This window comes from Chelonoidis abingdonii, chromosome 14 (assembly GCF_003597395.2).
Source record: "Chelonoidis abingdonii isolate Lonesome George chromosome 14, CheloAbing_2.0, whole genome shotgun sequence".
NCBI classification, from domain to species: Eukaryota; Metazoa; Chordata; order Testudines; family Testudinidae; genus Chelonoidis; species Chelonoidis abingdonii.
The window spans coordinates 35,055,548-35,065,092 of NC_133782.1; the positions used below are offsets into that span (position 1 = coordinate 35,055,548).

The 9,545-nt window shown below is 45.8% G+C and overlaps 1 pseudogene; it reads right to left on the reverse strand.

The window, feature by feature from the left end:
• Positions 1 to 1,787: 1,787 nt before the first annotated feature.
• On the reverse strand, positions 1,788 to 2,718 carry LOC116822016 (olfactory receptor 10A4-like; annotated as a pseudogene).
• Positions 2,719 to 9,545: the final 6,827 nt, after the last annotated feature.

Here is a 9,545-nt window from a genome sequence, read left to right on the forward strand (position 1 = left end):
CACAATGTTTTGGTGCAGAACTAGAATTGTTTGGAAAATGTCTTCAGCCCTAGACCCCACCCTCCCAGAAATTTTTGACATTTATTCCGTATTTTTTCTAGCAGAAGATGTTGGGTGGTTTTTGTTTTTTTGGTTTTGTCAGAATCATATACCCAAATACACACAAACCGGGAAAGAAAAAAAATGTTCCCTTTCCCTGTTGAAATCCCCCCAGGGTGGCTTTCAGACTTTCAGCTTATGTATCTCAAGGAATGTCTAGTTCTAGCTCATGGCAAGCTGAAGAGTAAATCTACCACACATTCCCCTGCAGAGTACTAAGTGCACACGTGGAGTTTGCTGTCGGGCACTAAAAGTTCACTAGGGTATTTTAATCTACTCATAAGAACATAAGAACGGCCATACTGGGTCAGACCAAAGGTCCATCTAGCCCAGTATCCTGTCTTCCAGTGGTTTTTCAGACAGAATGAACAGAACAGGGCAAATATCAAGTGATCCATTCCCTATCGCCCATTCCCAGCTTTTGGCAAATAGTGGCTAGGGACACTTCAGGTTATGGTTTTGCATCCCTGCCCATCCTGGCTGCTTCCTGCAGCTCCCATTGGCCATGAATGGTGAACTGTGGCCACTGGGAGCTGTAGAGGATTGTGCCTGCAGACAGACAACATCATCAAAATGTCTTGCAGCTCATAATTATATTATCCTGATGGGCTGCATGCAGCCTGCGGGACGCAGGTTGCCCACTACTGGTCTAGATCATACTTCGTCCTGCCTCCATCCAGGGCACTGGACTAGATGACCTATCGAGATTCCTTCCAGTCCTACATTTATATGATTCTATGATAACCACTCCTTTAAAAGGAAAAGTGAAAAGGATGGGGGAAGAGAAAAGGTAAAAAAAAGGAGAGAAGAAAAAAAAAGAAAGAAAGAAAATAATGGAAAGGATAGAAAAAGGGGAGAAAGAGAGAAATGAAAAAATAGAAAAGAGAAATAAAAAAGGGAAAAAAAGAAGAGAAAAAAGGTAAGAAGGTAGAGAGAAAAGAGAATAATTGTCACAGCTCTCTGAGTGGTCCAGGTGTCAGATCGCGAGCGTTCACCACTGTGGGGTGGAGTCCTGTGAATGTCCCACTCCCAGAGCATGTCCCTGGGTGACAGTACCATGGGTATCAACCAAGATTGCTCAGGCAATCCAACTAGACTCACTACCAGCACATGATCCCTCGGGGAGCTGTGTCCAGTGGTAAATGCAGTGATCCAAAACAGCCTTCTTAAAACAAAGTATTGTTTGACTTGAAGAGTAAGAGCACAACATAGGAGAGGATTAAAACAACAAAATGCCTACACACATTTATCTTACCTAAACGCAGAGCCCCTCAGGCTCTGGCTAAGCTTCCTGATGTCTGGAGGGCAGTTTCTGCCTCTAAACCTTCTCACCAAACCAGCCTCTCTTCTATTCAGAGACTGTGTCTCTTTAAATACCCTCAGACTTCTGATATTCTTCCCTTTGTAAGGGAAGGATTCTGTTCGGGGAAAGCTGGCCTGGAAGGCCTACCATGGGCGGGCAGAGGTAGTATATCACAGTGAATTGTCCTTGGTGTTTGCTGAGGAGCTCTTATCTTGGCTGTTGTGCTTCTTCCTGGGTAGTTCCTGGCCACTGAGCTCGTGTATTAGCCAAATATGTGAATACAAATAACATCTTTACAATATACAAACATACAGAATTCATAGATTGCTACAGGCAGCTCCAAATCCACCACAAGAACATTTGAAAAACAATATTTTTACAGGTTTCAGATAAATATTTTTCTAACTATCACTCTTCTCAGGGCTTCCTTTACCTTTTTATTTCTCAAGGTGTAGATCAAAGGGTTCAGCACTGGGGACACCACTGTGTAGAACAGAGAAAACAGTTTGTCAGTATGGAGTGAGTAGCTGGATTTGGGCTTCAAATACATCATGATACCGGACCCGTAGAACAAGGTCACCACAATGAGGTGGGAAAAGCAGTTGGAGAAGGTTTTGCTCCTGCCTGTATCTGACGGCATCTTGAGGATAGGGTAGAGGATACGGACATAGGACACAGGGATGAGTAGGAAGGGGACCATGATGAAAAGGACACAGATGGTGTAAATAGAAATTTCATTCCTGTAGGTGTCTGTGCAAGCCAGCTTTAGCAGTGGAGGCAGATCACAGAAAAAATGGTTGGGACTATTGAGCCCACAAAAGGGCAGAATGAATATGAAAGTTGCCTGCCTTAATGCCACCAGCAGACCAATGAGCCAAGACACAGCCGAGAGCTGGAGACACACACTTCTGCTCATCATGGTCCTGTAGTGCAGAGGGTGGCAGATAGTCACGTAACAGTCGTATGATGGGCAGCAGGCAGCACTCTGTGATCCCCAAGAAGGTGAAGAAATACATCTCCATGGCACAGCCCAGGAAGGAAATACTTTTGTCTTTGGAAAGGAAGTTCACAAGCATCTCGGGAATGGTGGATGAGGTGTAGCCGATTTCCAGAAAGGATAAGTTCTGGAGGAAAAACTACAAGGGGAAGCAAAAGGCAGGATCCACCACTGTGATTGTGATGATGACAACGTTGCCCACCAAGGTGATGATGTACAACACCAGCATCAAAAAGAAAAGGGAGACCTGCACCTCCAAGAATTCAGAGAAAGACATGAAGAGGAACTGTGTCACAACTGAACGGTTCCTATTATCCATGTCCTCCTGTTGTTTTCCCTCTGCAGATATAATAAAATCATTCATTCACTGGTTAGCTGGGAGGATCCACTAGTATATACATATATAGCCCATGACAAACATTTTCAATAGTAGCCAGTGGTCCTAAGTGCCCCCAATTTTGGATGGCCAACATAAAACCCTTTTTGTTTGATGTTCAGTGGGACTAAAACACACAGCTCCTATTGACCGAGCTTAGAAAATCAGGCTCAAGGGGCTAGATACACAAAGGGATTTAGACACCCAATTGTCACCTTAGGTGTCTAAATCCCAGAATTAGACCACAGTGGGATTCACAACCCCCCCACTCAGATGCTCCTGAACTGTATAGGCCTCTGAACTCACTCAGCACCTAAGTTTTTGCAGTACCATCTCCTTAGGTTCCTCTGTTTCTTCCTCTGAGCATGCCCACTCTAGGTATCATGACACCTAAGCCCCAGAGCAATGTGTGAACCAGGGGCAGCCAGGCATTCCTCCACCTAGTTCACCTCCAAGGTGATCCGTCAGCATGCTCAGAGCTCACCTAACTCCATAAAAAACAGCTGGGAATGGATAGTGGGGTGGGGGAAAAGACCTCCCTCCTCGCTTTCAGCCCAGTGGTTAGGGTGCTCACCTGGAATGTTGCAGACCTTGGGTTATTTATTTATTAATTATTTAGCCATACTGGAACAACTTCAACAGGAAAGACTGAAGAAGCCTCATGTCAGGATAGCCCATAGCCCAAGGGTTGGGACACAAACCTGAAACTGAGCAGATCCTTTTGGAAGGAGGCTAAGGGGAACTTGAGCCAGGGTTGCCTGCACTCCAGGTGAGTGCCCTAAATACTGGACTCACAGTTATGAGCAAGGCCCTCCTCCTGCAAAAATGGTGCAGGCACCTGACTCCAATAGAGAATTCACAGCTGAGGCTCCCAGCAGAGAAAGGCGCCTCTCTGTAGCCTGGATTTGGTGTTGAATTCTGTGAGAGTGGCAGGGATTAGGATATGCCCAGCTCCTTGGCATCTCCCATTGGCTAGCTTAGGCAGAGAGCTGCATAGCATGCTGTGTTCTACAAGTCCCATTCCTAGGTACCTGTGTCTCTCCATTCATTGCATAAGAAGCCTGGGCTTTGTGGATCCCAGAGATTTCCTAGGTCCCTAATTTCCTTTGTACACCTAGCCCCCGGTGTCACAAACTAGGCACCCAGAACTGGACGCACTTAAAATGAGCGGCTAGTTGTGAGTGTATCAGCCTGGATCTCCCTATTCTGTAAAAGGAGGGCAGTGTTCCTCTGTTTAGTATAGGCGCAAGCAGGTAACAAGTGGATTTTATTCCCTGTTGCCTGGATGAGAATGACAAAGCTTGATGTCCCTGGGTCCCACTGCAGATCCTGAAAACCTACAAGTAGTCCTGGCTCACTGATTACTCTGGATAATTGAAAGACGTCTGCCTGCTGCATAGTTCTAGGTTTCATTCTACAGGAGATTTCATGCAGGGAGACACATACTGATTGAGTGCACAAAAACACTGCAAACATGTTCCCATTTCTCTCTCTCTGTCTGTCTGTGCCTCTCTCTCTCTCTCTCACACACACACACACTCCTATTCAAATCTGTGGTCTTACAAATCATTTGTTCAAAGATGGCTGAAATGTTAATCAACTTTCCAGCCAGATTCTTCCTTCAGTTAACAGCTCCAGTGCAGCAGCACGGTGAAATAATACTCCTTTTTGGCAATTTAATATGCCTGACTTCCCTCTCTGTCAGGCTTTACACCACAATCCACTGTAACTCAATTATCTTCACTAAAGTTACTAATTTCCATCTGATGAAGTGAGAGGAGAATCAATGCCATGGAAATTCAAGTTATCCACCCATCCATCCATCTATGCATCCATCCATGCCCAAACATACCCTTCTATCCATCCCACCATACCCATCCATCCATCCTGTCTGTTACAGCTATCCCCCTATTCCATTTTGTTTCCTTACAGCAGTCCCCATACTCCATTTTTTTCTCCTCCTGTGGCCGCCCCTTCCCTGGCTGTTAAGTTGTTTACCAGGGCCACTGCCCTTCTCAAAGGGAGGGCCCCTTAAAGTTGTTTACCAAGAGCCATTGCCCTTCTCAAAGGGATGGCCACTTGTGCTAAGTGGGACCACTGCCCTGTTCAAAGGGTTAGTCCTGTTATCACCTTGTTAAACCTGGGCTCGGTATCCGGGTTACCACCTGTACGGCGGTTATTTTTCATTTAGATTTTTATCTTGTCCACCGACCCAACGATTATTTGTTGCAGGGGACAGTAGACACATCTAATCTATATTACTAACTTCTCACCCGCAAACTGGATTCTTACACTATGGCTCAGTGCTGCAGCATCTATTAGAAGTCAACTGACTTGAGTCTGCATTGGCCAGTCCAGTTTTGTGTCATACAACTCATGTTACCTTCTGTATCTAACGTTTTGGGGTTCGTAAATGGCCTGTTGCAGTGGTGCTGGGGCATGGAGAAGTCTTAGGGGATGGTCTTGCACACCCGTGCAAAATTACAAATAAAACACCCCCCCCATGCTTTCATGGCTTGGCTCCTCGGCTCTCCCCAGGACCTGGATCATAATGATCTCCTTGCCGTACTTTTGATCGGCTCCCTCGCACAGACAGGTATCATGGGGCTGGCTTGGGAGCATTACCAACACAGGTGCGGTGCGCAGTTTCATGTTCTTATTAAAGGATCAAGGACAGTTGGTGGGAATTTAACAATAAACATCGAAGGGATGCGGTGTATAGGGGTGTTTATCATATTAGACAATGTGATGCCGGCCGGGTTTCTTACCGGAACAGCTGTATGGAGTTCTAACAGTGAGTACAGTAATGGGTGGTTCAGCCACAATGGGATACGACGTAACAGTCATTAGCAACTCAACTTTATATACGGACAATTTGTCGAATACATATGAAATGTAAAACTGTACCAAAAGAGGGACAATGCCCAACAATGAAAATGCTAGCTTCTAATTAAAAGGTTAACATCTTAGATAGGAACTGTTTTAAGTGCTTAGGGCCTGTATACAATTGTAACACAATGGATATAATGCAGAATACCAAAAGGTATATTTCAGATTAAAGTAAAAGAAGAAGCGCTAAATATTGGGTGTGAGTGAATGGATTGTGAGGCTGTGGACTTAACAAGAGTGTACCAATGGCTGGAGTCCAAGGAACGGGGGGGGGGATGATTCTAAATAAATGACTTAATAGGCAAGACTGATGAGGAGGCAGCGTTGGACACAAGCAAGCGAGAGAGTCTTTGAGAGCCCTGCAGAGGTAAGGACAACGGGCTAGAGAGAGTGTTTAAGCAACCAAGCGGACACCAACAAAAGTGACAAAGCGCAAAGGATTTGGGAAGTCTCGGCGGTGGATGCAGATGCGGGGCGGGTGGAGCGGCCCAGCAGGAGTTAGTAACGTGGAGGAGCTGAGGGGAATGCAGTAGCGAGTGCCAGGAAAAAAGCAGCAAAGGGTTTGGGACTGTTCAGGGTGAATGCCGACTGTGGGGGGGCAGCAAGGAGTATGTAACAGGAGCACGGCCGCAAGCAACACAGAGGAGTTTTGAACAGGGCGAGACACGGAGAAGCACACGAGAGGGAGTTTGTAACAGGGAGACCCGCGCGAGAAGCACACAGAGGATGTGTAAACAGTGGGATAGCAAATCAAGTAGCAAAAACCTTGTATCTGTCTTAACAGCACTGACTAGGCAAAACAGACTTCATCCCACAAATTCCTAAGCAAAACTAATATAAGCGGCAATCGAGTTGGAGCAACAAAAGCAAGCAAACTATAACAAGGCAAGGGTGAAACTATAACAGCTCTATAATCTGTAAAAAACTATGACTTAGTTAAAGCTAGAAAACCAAACCTGATGGTGCTAGCCTTATGTTATGGGGAAGGTTACAGAAGGAGAGTGGTATGCTGCCCGTGGACTGTGTGGCCTGCACGTCAGTGGATTACCACGTGGCAAGCGAGCACGTTAGCTCCCGAGGCCAAGGCCCACGGAGCAGAGCTTAGCAGCAAGCCAAACTTTTTATTAGCCAGCAAAGTGCCTCGGAGTCTTAGGAGGGAGGTATGTAGACAGGGCAGACCAAGGTTTAGCTCGAGGTTTGTTGGCCGCGCGTGAGACAGCTGGCACCAGTAAACATAACAAAATAGAACGAGATAGAGATGTTCAACAGAGGGATTCTTACCAGCACCCCAAAGCGAAGCAGGCAGAGGACAAACGCAGCAAGACGATCCGAAGGCTAGGTATGGGTCTCCAGATATCGCGAGAGCTCTCGGTGCGCAGCATTCGTTTTTCATGGGGGGGTTTCGAGGAACAAGACAGGGGCACCACTCAAAAATAAATAGCGCAGGCAGCGGAGTAAAGGGACCCCCAGACCCGCGGCTGAGCAGACCAGGCCTGACCAATGCCAGAACCTTTCTGATCTTAGTCTCTTTAAAATGTCTGTTTTAAAGGCAAACTAGGACAGTCTTCCCCCATACTTGATTGGCTCCCTCTAGTACAGAGGTTGGAGACGGGCCTGGACACTTCGCGACAACTTAGTGTGAGCACATGGAGACATGTCTGCCCCGCGAGTCCTGTCGCAGTAGGCCTGACTCAAAAGCACATGGCGCCTATGACATCCATGCAATGGATCTTAAAAACACTATTATTAGGTCCTGCAGCCTTCGTGGCCTCACTTGCCTCTACCTATCACTCCGAGCCCGCCCAGGTTAGCGCAAGGGTGTGATGATGAGTAACAGGGACTAACCATCGCATTGGGCACAGGCAATGGTCCCCACTTAGCCAGTGGCATTCCTTGACGAAGGCAAATGGCTCTTGGCTACCAACATATAAGGGCCCCTTGAGAAGGGGCGAGGGTGCCGTGGTAAAACACGTACGAGAATCCCCATGGAGTAGGGCGGGTTGTTCCTATATAAAGTTGAGTTGCTTATTGACTGTACTGTATCCCATTGTGCTGAACCCCACTTACTGTACTCCACTGTTAGAACTCCCTACACTGTTCAGTAAGAAACCCCCCGCATCATTGTCTATTGTAAACACCCTATACACCCCATCCCTTCGTATTTTATTGTTAAATTCCCACCACTTCCTTTTTCCTTTAATAAAGAAATTAACTGGCACTCCACCTGTGTGGTAATTGCTCCCCAAGATCCCATATACCTGTTGGCAGGGACACATCCAAAGACAGCAGGAGATATATGGATCCAGGTCACTGTGAGAGCCAGGAGCAAGCCATGAAAGGGGTGTTTAGTTATTTGCACTTGTGCAAAGCTCCCAAGACTTCTCCATGCCCACACACTGCAAACAGCATTTTACAACCACTTGATACAGAGGTAAATGATTACACAAACTGGACTGCCATGCAGACTCAAGTCTTGACTTCTAATAGATGCTGCAGCACTGAGCATAGTGTAAGAATCCATAGAGAATTGTATATAGATTAGAATATGTTACTTAATGCAAAATAATGTTGGGGGTGGGACAAAATAAAAATCTAAATGAAAAAAATAACCGGTAAAGGTGGGTAACCCTGGATGGAAGGAGCAAAATCAGTGCTAAGCAGAAGCAGCAGGGGAAATAGCACTGACCTGAAACTCCAGGATGTTTGCAGCTTGAAGTAATGATTTCTTATTTCCCAGGGCTTAATGACCAGGATTCAGTCCACATAGCTCAGATTTATCTCTGTGTTTTCTCCATAACTTGGATTCTCTAGCTAAAGAGCCTCATGTCCCAGGAGCTGCGACTGGACAGCAGGAGATGGATCACTCGATAGTTGCCCTGTTTTCTTCATTCCCTCTAGGGCACCTGGCATTGGGCCCTGCAGAAGACAGGATACTGGGCTAGACGGGCCATTGGTCTGATGCCATATGGGTGTTCTTAGTATGAGCACAAGCCACAATCTCATGTGGAAGAACATGCTGCTTATAAAGTAGAGATGCTTGCTCATATCGGTACCTTTTCAGGAGAAGGCTGTGTCTCCCCCGACAGCGCTTGTGAAAGAGAGTCTGGGGAGTTAGTTCTATGCCTTTTGTGTTCATGGCACAAACAGCCCCAATGCAGACAATCTTCTACGTCACATGAGATCTCCCTGCTGACATTTCATCACTGGGGATGGTCAAAAAAAATTGTGAAATCTTTTTCTGAAGGAAATTTGGAATTTTAACTGAGGAACTATTCTATACAAATTTGTTTAATTGGAAAACCTAAAAATAAAATAAAATAAAATAGTTTTTTGGACCAATGGATTGTGAGTTAAGTAAGTTTTCAGCTAATTTTTTTGGCTTTCAAACTTTTTTTTTTTGAGGTTTCAGCAGAAAAGAATTTTTTGTAGATGATAAATTTAAATTTCAATCAAAATGTTCTACGGGGACAAAGGAAATCCTGCTAGATTTTACTGCTGAAATTATAATTATAATGTATTATTTGCATTGTGCAATCAGCGAAGATCCCCAGTCATTGCCCAGAAGCCCATTGCACTAGGTGCTGTACAAACACAGGATGAGCTCTCGATGGCTGAAATGTAACTCTTAGCCCTGTTATGTCCCAGTGCAGGCTAGCCAGCCTCACTCCAGCAGTCCTTATTCACACCAACAACTCTAACCACCAGGCGGCAAACTCATCTTCTTAGTGGTTGCTCTTGCTGCCTCTCTCTCTGGGCCATGGGCTCTTCATTTATTATCCACAGTGGAATAGCTTCAACAGGAGAGAATTTGTTGAAAGCTGAATCACAGCCAAAGTGAAAGGAGAGCTGTGGCCACTGGCTTCAGTGGAGTTAACATAGGA